This window comes from Acinonyx jubatus, chromosome B1 (genome assembly GCF_027475565.1).
Source record: "Acinonyx jubatus isolate Ajub_Pintada_27869175 chromosome B1, VMU_Ajub_asm_v1.0, whole genome shotgun sequence".
NCBI lineage: Eukaryota > Metazoa > Chordata > Mammalia > Carnivora > Felidae > Acinonyx > Acinonyx jubatus.
The window spans coordinates 116,284,168-116,297,545 of record NC_069382.1 but is presented as its reverse complement, the minus strand read 5'-3'; positions in this window follow the sequence as shown (position 1 = coordinate 116,297,545).

Sequence of the window (13,378 nt, the reverse complement as noted above, 5' to 3'; positions counted from 1 at the left end):
TGCCTTTCCAGAATGTCATACAAATGGAATCATGTAATTTGTAGGTTTTGGGTTTGACTTCTTCTACTTTGCAAAATGCAGTTAAAGTTTCTCCATATTGTTGCATGAATCAATAGTTCATTTCATTTTATTGCTGAATACAGAACTCCATTGTATGGATGTACCACAGTTTTTGTTTGTTCGCTTTTACTTTTGTTTTTATTTATTTATTTACTTGTTTTTATGAATTTACCTGTTAAAGGACATCTTAGTCATTTTAGCTTAGGGCAATTATGAATAAAGCAGCCAAAACATATGTGTGTAGGTTTTTGTGTGAACATAAGTTTTCAATTCACTTGAGTAAATGCCTAGGAGTGAAATTTCAGGTTGTTGGATAAAGGTTTGTTTACCTCTATAAGAAACTGTCAAATAGTTTCCCAGTTACTCTATTGGTTTGTATTTCCACCAGTAATGAATGAGAGTTCTTATTGCTCCATACTGGCTTTTAAATGAGTTAAAATTCCTTTTATTTTAAACTGTGCACAGTCTCAAAGTCACACTGCAACTAAGCTGATATAATATTATTAAAAAAATGTTTTACTGAGTAGTGCCTGGGTGGCTTAGTTGATTAAGCATCAGACTTCGACTTCGGCTCAGATCTCATGGTTCCTGAGTTGAAGCCTCACTTTGGGCTTTGCGTTGACAGTGCAGAGCCTGATTGGGATTGTCTGTCTCCCTCTCCCTCTGCCCCTCCCCAACTTGTGCTCTCTATCATGTATGTGCTCTCTCTCTCTCTCTCAAAATAAATAAGTAAGCTCAAAAAAAAAGTTTTATTGAATAAAACGACACAAAGCAAGGTAAATTATTAATATCTATAAAGCTAAGGGAAAGGTAACTTGCATCATATTTTTGTGTTGTTATTTATAGTTTTATCCAGTTTCTTTGGAGTGGGCTGCTCTCTTTTAAAACTAATGATCCATAAGAAAAACTTTTTTTTTTAATTTTGGAATTAAATATTTTTAAATCCTAAAACAATAGCAGCTCTACATAAAATGTAAAATTTAGAAAAGTTTCCAAAAAAATTAAAAACTATTTTTACAAAACAAGATTAGGCAGTAAACTTGCTTGTTTTATTTCTATGTAGGAAATAATAAGGAAATATGAAAAAATTTGGAGATTTAAAAGTAATGATTTACTGTGTGATAATGAAGTTATAGAGATTATGGCATGTATAATCAAAGAACATAGTAAGAATACAGTAGAGGTACTGAGAAAAAAATGAGTTAAATCTGAACATGTAGACTTTTATGCCTTAAGCCATACTTTAGAAAACTCTAGAACATAACAGAATGCACAAGCATGCTTTCCATTAGCTATCAGAGTGATGATGTCATCATACATCATTTAATCTCCAGAAAACACTACCATACATTTATGAAGAATGGGAGTGAAATGGGCAACTTACATTTTCAGCTTATTATGAAAATAGTCATGTGTCTGTCCACTACTACACACTGAGAACTGCTGTTTTAGGCTGTGACTAGCCACTGACAGGTTGGATTGAAGGAGAAATATAGGAAAGCATAACTAAAGGTTTAAATTCTTAGGTGTCTTAGTCATGGAACATTAGCAAAGTGAGAACATCTTAGTCTTTGTTAAAATAAGAGACAAAGTCAAAACCACTTTGTATATCTGTACTATTTGTTTTTACTAATAGAGCCCATGAACTTTTTTTTCTTCCAAGATTTTATTGAACTTCAAGTTAGTTAACATATAGTGTAGCATTGGTTTAGGAGTAGAATTTAGTGATTCATCACTTACATATAACACCCAGTGCTCATAGTAACAAGTGCCCTCCTTAATACCCATCACCCATTTAGCGCCACCCCCCCCACTTCCCTCCATCAATCCTCAGTTTGTTCTCTTAACTCTCTCTTAAGAGTCTTTTATGGTTTGCTTTCCTCTGTGTTTTTATCTTATTGGCCCATGAACACTTTGATAAACATTTATTATCAAAATTTGATAATGCAATAGAGTTTTGTCATCAGTAAGCAGGTAGGCCAATAATCTGTTATCTAAACAGAATGAAAGGGGTGTTACTAATTATTATGCGGAGCCAACAGATGTAAAACAGGTTTGTCCCAGGGGACAAACCAGACTATAAAGTCATCTTATCTTTGAAACATATGTTCTGGAGCTTGTTGGATTTCTAAATCCGTGAACACTGTAGCTTATACATTTCTCACATTAAGACTCAGTAAAGTTTAAATTCCTGAGGGTTGCTGAATTTTTATGATAAATAGCAACATTTAAGCAATGATGAGATTTGAATGCTGAAATTTTGATTGGCTCACTCAGTAACTAAGTTACTTCTGTATATCATTTTGACATAATTGAATCTATTTTATATATGATGGAATTGAATGAAATGAAATAATGAAAAGCATTATCTGGTCCTAAATTATATGTAGTTACCATTAGTATGTTCTGTTGACTGTGCAAAGGCTTCACATCAATGCCAAACATACAAAATAGGTGCATACCCTTTGTGAAAAGAAAAGACCAGAAGTAGGAGAATGAATCTTTAGCCCAATAACTTATTATTATTGATGTTATTGTTATTTTGGTTATATGTAAGTGTGTTATATTAAACAAGAATAATGTTGACAGTCTTATGAAGAAAAATATTTAAGATTGTACCTTTATAAAGGTATATTTGGTGGCAGAGATAGCCAATGAAAAATGATTTGATACAGTTTATTTCTTTTTTATCTACTAGTGGCTATAGACCAGGGCAATTACCTTGAACAGAAACAACAGAATGAAATATTTATGAGGATTGCTTTAGAAAAATCTTTGGGAAGTAGTTACTGTTTTTACAATGTTTTCATCTGGGTTTTGCAATGCCGAGTGATTGTCATGTGTGGTGTTTGTTCCTTTAAGAAGGAAGGAATCCTCCCCAGACAAGTGGAGAGCTGACACATGGACATGAAGGAACGGTCTCAGAGATGCCACTGTCTTGCTTTGCGTAGTCTTGAGCCACTAACCCACCTTTCCTTCAGTTGGTAAAGAATGGATTATAGGAATATTGCACTATTCCCCAAAAGCCATTGAAATGAGTAATTAATAGGAATTATTACAAAGCAGTAGTTTCTGTTTTGTAGCCCTCCATGGGCCTAATTATCCACTTTCCAAGTTGTCTAGGATCCTCACATTGCCTTCTTTCTTATGCTGCATGTCTTTTTGGATATTTCTTCCTGAAATAATGCTTTCAACGGAGAAAGAGAAAATTCGTTAGTCTACAGCTTTTTTTTTTTTTTTCTGTCAGTGAATTTAATATCCAACATTTATTGAAAAACTAATTAAGGGTATTTGAAATACAATAGCCATTTCTTCCCACCCTCTTAAAAGACTGTTTTCTAGTCACATTCCCCCAAAACTCTCATCATGAAGCTCTCCATCTACAAAGTACCTTATCCTGCCAAGCTTTGGATCAGGGTGTGGTGAGCTCATTTCTTAAATCATCCTCTACCGCATCTGAATTCTTTCATAGAATGTCACATTTAAAGCCTTTATAAACAGGCTCTAGCTCTGTGGGGTTTTTTTTAATTGTAAAAATAATAAACTGTGATAGATGATTATTTCAATACACATGGCCTTTAAAAAACTTCATTAAAATTCCATTAAATTAGTTCAAAGTCTCTATAGTTTGATTGAAATCTGTGGATCTTGTCTTTCTTTTATTGACTCTTATTCTTTTTGTTTGTTTTTTTAACTGCTTTTTGTCTAAACCTTTTGAAGAAATCTTCTGCTTTCTTTGGGAGACATTTTATTAATGAATTAATTAAAAATGTTTATTTTGTGTGTGGGGGGGGGAGTGGGAGAGGGGCAGAGCGAGGGTGAGGGAGAGAGAATGAATACCAAGCAGGCTCCCTGCTGTGCAGAGCTCTAAACAGGGCTCCATCCCAGGAACCCATCCCAGAGACCATAAGATTGTGACCTGAGCCAAAATCTAGAGTCCTACACTCAACTGACTTGAGCCATCCAGGAGCCCCAGGGAGACATTACCTTTACAGTGAGGAAAGGTAGTATAGTGGTTAGGATGTGAGCTCTGGGCCCAGACTGCCTAGGTTCAAGTGAGGATATTAATTGGGCCTTCCTCACAGGGAAATTACAAATATTAAATAAGTTAATTCGTGTAAAATGCTTAGTATTACGACTGATATGAAATAACTATTTAATAAAATTTATTGAGGGCCTACTATAATTCAGGGCCGGTGATGTAAACACTTAGGGATATAGCTACTAAAAAGAGAACACATCCTTAAGAACTGAGTTTAGAAGGTGAAGTGCACTTTAAAACAAATAAATGGAATGGAATGCAAATGGAAACTGCATTGTACTGACATCATACTGGTTATAGAGCCTGTATAAACCTGGGTGGTTCTTCAGTCTTCCTAGAGGAGGAGTATTACAACTAATCTTGAACTTCGGCTGGATAATGAAGAAGAATAGGCCGGCCTCTGTGACTTTGGAAAGACAGAGCAGGTGGCATCCTGGGCAGGTGGGGTCTGTGATGCCCTTGCTGGAGTCATTCCTAGGGACTTGCCCAGGGTCCACTTCTCAAGCATTCTAATGATTTAGAAAGTTCAAGGAATTAAATTGCTTTTTGCCCAAACTAGGTAGAGTAGATTTATATACTTTTTTCAGTAGAACCCTGACCAATATAGTGACTTACATATATTTTTTTCCACATTACTTTTAAAGGAAATCATACTCCTGACAACTGTCTGCTCCTAATCTTGGCCATCTGTTTGCTGTCAATCAAGTAAGGTAGGAATCACATCTATACTTCTGAAATGCCAAGTCATTTTCTGGATCATATTTTTAAAATGTATTTTAAATATACATTAGTATCTATTTGTACATTTCAAAGAAATTAACCTTAATGAACTCCAACTTGCTTAAATGTAAAATATAGACACTAATATCTATTATATATTATGTATATATATAATATGCATATTATATATGCTGTGAAGAGACAAAATAATTGTTTTCATCAAAATGCTTTGAAAACTGCAAAGGACTAATGTAAACATTAGACACTAAACCTATTTTTTTCTATGATCAAATCTTCAGGAATTTTTTGTAGTGAAACACATAAAAGGTACTGTTTCTGAGATCACATAATTAGCAATAGAAACAGACACAAAAGCACATGCGTTAACCTATGGAAAGGCTAATAAATATTTGACAATCTAAATGGAAATTTAATGTGCATCTATGTTATAGTTTCATTTTTCTCTGTATTTGTGTTTGGAAAAGCATATTAATGAAAGCATTAATTGAATGAATTAATTAATGAAAGCACTAAAGGGTGTGATGGCAGGCTATGTCATCCTATTTTCCTGAGTGAAGAGCTAAGGAATTATATAGATACTTCCAGTCTTTAAATATTTTGCGTTTGTTTTCTGATCACTCCAGACATTTTCTTATCTTGAATTGTTAAAGCAATCCTCTGAATTTGTATGAATTATTTTCTTGTGTTTCTGTTGTGTGAATCATTTCTTTTGTGGTGTTAGGTTTTGAGAACATTTTTATGGTCTAAGAGTCATCTTAAACATGTTTGTGTGGTTCTTTTAAGATTCTTATTGTTTTTAACATTTCGTGATGGACCAAACAGGAGTATATTCAAGTCCCTTCCTGCTGAACGCAAGCAAATGATTTCACTGCTACAAGTACCTCAAAGGACTTTCCAAGTAACTTTTTAAATAAACAGCTAATACAACCAATAATTGAGTTCTGACTTAGATTCAAAAATGGTACCAGTGATGTCAATATCTTTGGTATCTTTTATCTCATTTTCCAAAATATTTTCTTGCTCTTTTTCTAATGTAGACACAGCCATATAAATCCTTATTTATCTATTTTCATTCCAGTAGAAAACATATAAGCACCAAGAAGAAAATTTGGATGAAACTGGTATTGTATTGAATCCTGTTAGAATATTTAATCACATAGTCGATCACAGATTGACTCAAAATACTTAAGTTGTGAGTTCCTTTGAAGGAATGCTTTGGAAAGGATTTTGAATATCCTTTTACTTGGGCAGGCAGCATTCAAGGAATGCAAAAACAGTATGTGACAGAGACCAGCTATTTCCTTTTATTTTTATTTATTTGTTTGTTTGTTTGTTTGTTTATTTATTTATTTATTTAATTTTTTCAATATATGAAGTTAATTGTCAAATTGGTTTCCATACAACACCCAGTGCTCATCCCAAACGGTGCCCTCCTCAATACCCATCACCGACCCTCCGCTCCCTCCCACCCCCCATCAACCCTCAGTTTGTGCTCAGTTTTTAAGAGTCTGTTATGCTTTGGCTCAGTCCCTCTCTAACCTCCTTTTTTTTTTTTCCTTCCCTCCCCCATGGGTTTCTGTTAAGTTTCTCAGGATCCACATAAAAGTGAAACCATGTGGTATCTGTCTTTCTCTGTATGGCTTATTTCACTTAGCATAACACTCTCCATCCATGTTGCTACAAAGGGCCATATTTCATTCTTTCTCATTGCCATGTAGTACTCCATTGTGTATATAAACTACAATTTCTTTATCCATTCATCAGTTGATGGACATTTAGGCTCTTTCCATAATTTGGCTATTGTTGAGAGTGCTGCTATAAACATTGGGGTACAAGTGCCCCATGCATCTGTATCCCTTGGGTAAATTCCTAGCAGTGCTATTGCTGGGTCATAGGGTAGGTCTATTTTTAATTTTCTGAGGAACCTCCACACTGTTATCCAGAGTGCTGCACCAATTTGCATTCCCACCAACAATGCAAGAGGGTTCCCGTTTCTCCACATCCTCTCCAGCATCTGCTGATTTGTTCATTTTGGCCACTCTGACTGGCATGAGGTGATATCTGAGTGTGGTTTTGATTTGTATTTCCCTGATGAGGAGCGACGTTAAGCATCTTTTCATGTGCCTGTTGGCCATCCGGATGTCTTCTTTAGAGAAGTGTCTATTCATGTTTTCTGCCCATTTCTTCACTGGGTTTTTTGTTTTTCAGGTGTGGAGTTTGGTGAGCTCTTTATAGATTTTGGATACTAGCCCTTTGTCCGATATGTCGTTTGCAAATATCTTTTTCCATTCCGTTGGTTGCCTTTTCGTTTTGTTGGTTGTTTCCTTTGCTGTGCAGAAGCTTTTTATCTTCATAAGGTCCCAGTAGTTCATTTTTGCTTTTAATTCCCTTGCCTTTGGGGATGTGTCAAGTAAGAAATTGCTACGGCTGAGGTCAGAGAGGTCTTTTCCTGCTTTCTCCTCTAGGGTTTTGATGGTTTCCTGTCTCACATTCAGGTCCTTTATCCATTTTGAGTTTATTTTTGTGAATGGTGTGAGAAAGTGGTCCAGTTTCAACCTTCTGCATGTTGCTGCCCAGTTCTCCCAGCACCATTTGTTAAAGAGACTGTCTTTTTTCCATTGGATGTTCTTTCTTGCTTTGTCAAAGATGAGTTGGCCATACGTTTGTGGGTCTAATTCTGGGGTTTCTCTTCTATTCCATTGGTCTATGTGTCTGTTTTTGTGCCAATACCATGCTGTCTTGATGATGACAGCTTTGTAGTAGAGGCTAAAGTCTGGGATTGTGATGCCTCCTGCTTTGGTCTTCTTCTTCAAAATTACTTTGGCTATTCGGGGCCTTTTGTGGTTCCATATGAATTTTAAGATTGCTTGTTCTAGTTTTGAGAAGAATGCTGGTGCAATTTTGATTGGGATTGCATTGAATGTGTAGATAGCTTTGGGTAGTATTGACATTTTGACAATATTTATTCTTCCAATCCATGAGCACGGAATGTTTTTCCATTTCTTTATATCTTCTTCAATTTCCTTCATAAGCTTTGTATAGTTTTCAGCATACAGATCTTTTACATCTTTGGTTAGATTTATTCCTAGGTATTTTATGTTTGTTGGTGCAATTGTGAATGGGATCAGTTTCTTTATTTGTCTTTCTGTTGCTTCATTGTTAGTGTATAAGAATGCAACTGATTTCCGTATATTGATTTTGTATCCTGCAACTTTGCTAAATTCATGTATCAGTTCTAGCAGACTTTTGGTGGAGTCTATCGGATTTTCCATGTATAAGATCATGGTGTGCAAAAAGTAAAAGCTTGACTTCATCTTTGCCAATTTTGATGCCTTTGATTTCCTTTTGTTGTCTGATTGCTGATGCTAGAACTTCCAGCACTATGTTAAACAACAGCGGTGAGAGTGGACATCCCTGTCATGTTCTATTTCCTTTTAATAGAAATTATTTGTTTCCTTAAAAAAATCAATAAGACAAAGGTAAACAACCACCACTATATCTACTAGTAAACTTTTCTATGAAAAAACCACAACCTCCAATAGCTCTAAAATTAGCTTAAAATAATTTATTTAGCTCCCATTGCCTCTGGGTTGTTCTGATCTGGGTTAGCCTTGCTGATCACAGCTAGGTTTACTTAGGTATCTATCATCAGCTGGTGTGGTGGCTAGGTCTGACTGGTTCTGTATGGCCTCAGTTACATGTTTGCCAAATGCCTGGAATGACCAAAGAGCAGGTGGACCATATATCTCTCCACATAGGTTTTAAATGCAACAATAAGCAAGCTCTATTCTTGTTCCAAGCATTAAAAACTAATTCTTGGCAACCTTCTACCTTCATAATAATGCTTGCTAATGTTCCATTAGATGAAGTAAGTCACATGGCTAACCCAGATTCAAGGGCTGGAGAAATGGACTCTTCCCTTTGATGGGAGGAGAAGAGTTGGTAGCCATTTATGCAGTCAGTCTCAACATCATTCAAAACTCTTTGAAAATACAATCACTCTCCAAATTTCTATACAGCTCTATGCACAAAGCTGCAATGATCAAAGTATTAGTAATAAAGTAGATGATCTTCTATTGACTGAATGTGTTTCCCTAAAATTCATATGTTGAAACCCTACCCCTTAAGGTAATGGTATTAGGAGTTGGGACCTTTGCGAGGTAGTTAGGATTAGATGAAGTCATGGGGGTGAAACCTTCATGAATGGGATTAGTACCCTTATGGGAGTCACCAGAGAGCTCACATCTGCTCTCTATTATATGCCATGTGAGGGTACAACAAGAAGTCAGCAGTCTGCAACCCAGGAGAGAGCTCTCATCAGAGCCTGACCATGCTGGCACCCTGATTTCTGACTTCCAGCCTCCAGAACTGCAAGAAATAAGTTTCTGTTATTTATAAGGCACTTAGTTATGGTATTTTGTTATAGCAGCCTGAATTGGCTAAGACGATGCCCTTACTGCTGAGAAGTACTTTTCTCTAATGTTAAGTCAAGACACTTATTGTAGAGAGGCTGCTATTAAAATAAACACGTTAATGTGCACACCCTGAGCAGTCATCTAAAACTTAGTTCTTTGCAGAGGTTCGGATGAGAGTTAGTTTTTCAAAAGTTAATGTAGGTTAAGTCCATAAAAAAATAAAGATACACTTCCTGAATTGTATTTTCTTCTAGAAAGAAAGTATATTCAGTGATAATAGTATAGGGAGATCTTTGTGTAATATATTAATGTATTACATACAACATGTATAATCACATATATTTTATTTTCTCTAACAATTATTAGGATATTACATTACAGGGTTTAACATTATTTTTTAATATCTATGTTTATTCATACTGATGGGAACATGTACAAAGTGGCCATGATGGGAGAGATGGAAGTATGTCTGGGCCTAACAGTATACGTCTTGACTTATCTAGGTGGATGTAGCTTTGCTACTGTTGAATGTCTAACTTTCCAACAACCGAAACCAATGTTGAGCCCCAAATATTGGAATGGCTGAATAGATTGGGCCTTTTCACTCTGAAGCTCTTTTGAGAGGAATATATACATACTGCAGGTAATGGTTTGCCTGCAGGGTCTCAGCCATCACCTTTATCTGAGAGTATAGTGTTTGATCCACTGTCATAGAATTCTCAGAATTCTTCATCATATTGGATGAAGAGACCCAATTTATAGCAAGAGTATATGGAAATACACCCATGAACATGGAATTCACTGGTCATATGACATTTTGCACCACCCAGAAGCTGCTGCCTCGTAGAGGGTTGTAATGGATTGCTGAAGGCCTGGTGAAGTTCTGTTTAAAGACAACATTTTAGTAGCATGGGGAGTCATCCTCTAGATCTCAATATATACCATAAGTAAAAGACTTTTCTATGGTTTTGGTCCTCAAAAAGGGTAGTACATGGATCTGGGAAACAAGGGGGTCTAAGCAGGACCCGTTGCTTGCTATCATTCCTATTGACCACGTTGGAGAAATTTGGGTGCCTCATTTCTAGAACTCTGGGTTATTGAATTATAAGCCATAATTCCACTTGTGTCCTCTGTCCTCCTCCTGGCAGAGGTAACTAATTCTTATGATCAGGACAGAGTATGGACATTATTACAAATTGAGGGCAGGAAGAAATATGTTTGACTAGCAAGCAATCCACTCAGTACCCCCCTTCTTAGTACTCTCCTGCCCATTTTTTTAAATAGTCAAAATAGTTTATTTTGTTTATGAATATGGGTCTTGAGTCAGCCCAGGTAGGCTGTTCTCACTCAAGTTTTCTCATGCTGTTGTGTTCAGATAGTGGCTAGAGCTAGAGTCAGCTCAAAGGTATCTTCACTGATGTGTTTGGGGCATAGTCTGGGGAGACTCAAATAGCTGAGGGCTGAAATAGCTGGGAGTCCTCAGGCATCTCTCTCTCTCTCAACAGCCCATTAATTTTTGTTGCTGTGTGCAAAATTGCTGTTGCTCTACTTTTTTGAATGAATATACCACAATTTATTTATCCATTCTACTGCTGATGAGCATTTGGGTTGTTTCTAGCTTGGGGCAATTATGAATAGTACTGGTATAAGCATTCTTTTTTTTTAATGTTTATTTTTGAGAGAGAGAGTGAGTGAGAGAGGGGTAGAGAGAAGGAGACAGAGGATCTGAAGAGGGCTTTGGGCTGTCAGCATAGAGCCTGATGTGGAGCTCAAACTCACAAACTGGAGATCGTGACCTGAGCTGAAGTTGGATGCTTAACTGACGAGCCACCCAGGTGCTCTGGTATAATAAGCATTCTTAAAAAATTTTTTTTTCATGTTTATTTATTTTTGAAAGAGAGAGAGACAGAGTGTGAATGGGGCAGGGGCAGAGAAAGAGAGATGCAGAATCCGAAGCAGGCTCCAGGTTCCCAGCTGTCAGCACAGAGCCCAACATGGGGCTTAAACTCACAAACTGTGGGATCATGACCTGAGCCAAAGTTGGACCCTTAACCAACTGAGCCACCCAGGCACCCCTGGTATAAGTATTCTTGAATGCATTTCGTGGTACACATATGGGAACATTTTTAAGATATATACCTAGGACTGGAACATTACAGGTTTAAATTGAAAATTAACATCTTTCAAAAACAGTTCTAGTGTATGTTTGAACAAAGTAGTGATAAAAGTTTCAACAGCTGTTTGCTTTGCTTTCTTTCTTCCAACTGTCTCTCCTTCTACCACCAACACAAGGGTTTTTTATATCCCTCTGATCTGGTGCTAACCACAGTTGTAAAATGAATGATTTGCCTTCTCGAATTTGACCATCTTTTACATATAAATAAATGAAAAGTATTTTTTCTCTGGATGAAATTGTTGATTGTGTCAACATTTTTCTGTAGTTAAAAACTTTTCTGAGTTGTGCCTGAAACTTATAAAATCTTTTTCTTGGGATGGTAGTCAATCCATCCATCATCCATCTATTCATCTATTCATTGTTTAGCTCAGTGGGCCCAGTGTAATCATAAGAATCTTATAAAAACAGTATGTTTGATAGAGACATTAGCATCATTCCCCCCCTGTGATGGGAGCAAAACAAGTATGACTACTATCATTACTTCTGTTCAGTATTTTACTGGAGTTCTTAGCAAGTATAAAAAAGCTAGAAATAGAAATAAATGTTAAAGAACTAGGAAAAAAAATAAAATTGTTATGGTTTGCAAGTGATATGGTGCTGTTTGTAGAATATACAAAAGAATCTGTAGACATATTTTTAGAACATATGAGTGAATTAACAAGGCTATCCAGATGCAAAATCAACATACAAATATCAATTTTATTCCTATGTACCAGAAACAAATAGGTATAAGATAAAATTAAAAATTGATACCATTAATATAGTATCTTAAGATACCTAGTATTTATGAATAATTCTAATGATTTCTACACAGAAACTTACAAATTATTATTGAGAAAAACAAAAGAAACTTAAAGGAATGGAAGTATATATGTTCATAAATTAAAAACTCAATATTGTTTAGGTGTCAATTTTCCTCTCATTTATTCTTATATTCAGTGCAATCTCAACTAAAGGTGAACAATTTTCCTGTTAAAATGACAGGTTAATGCCAAACTTTAATGAACCTAGAGTAGCCAAGACTGCTGGAGGGATTTCACCTAACACATTATCGACTTACTAAAAGCAATAGTATTAGGACAGTTTGGAACACAGATAAGTATACCAATGGAATAGAACAGAATCCAGAATCATATGTACACATATTCATACTGCCAGAAAGTGGCATTTCAATGTGATGAGGCAGGAGAAAGATGGTCTTTTTAATAAGTGGTGCTGAAGCAATTAGATATATGTAAGAAAAAAAATTTTGACACATACTTCACACCATACATAGAAATCATTCCATACAGATTCCAGATCTAAATGTCAAAAGTAAAACAAAAAAGATTCTAAAAGAAATCCAAGGAGATTATGTTCATAAATTTGAGGTAGACAAGCATTTCTTTAAAGACACAGAAAGCACTAACCATAAAGGGAAAGATTGGTAAATAGTAGTATATTGAAATTAAGAACTATTATTCATCAAAAGATATTAATCAAATCTTAGAAAATTCAAGCCATACAGTAGAAGAATATATTTAAATGCACATAACTGACAAGGTACTCATACTTAAAATGTATAGCTATCCTACAAATCAATTAGAAGAGACAAGCAATCCAATAAAAATTTGAGCAAGGGTCTCAAGTAAGCACTTCATAAAAGAATAGATTAATATTGCCAATACATTTTTAAAAAGGTGCTCAACTTCACTGGTCCTAAGTAAAGAATTAAAACAGTAATATAACTTGTCCTGGCAGGGGCCAGGTCAGCTATTGTGAAAAAGATAACCCAAAAGTTGATGAGGGTGTGGAGCAACTAGAAACAATAGGAGAATAAGTTACTGCAACCACTTTTAAAACCTGTTTGGCAGCATTTACTAAAGCTGAACATACATATGCCCTACAACCCTATGACAAATGCATCTAAAGACAAATATAAGAATACCACTTGGCATCACTGTT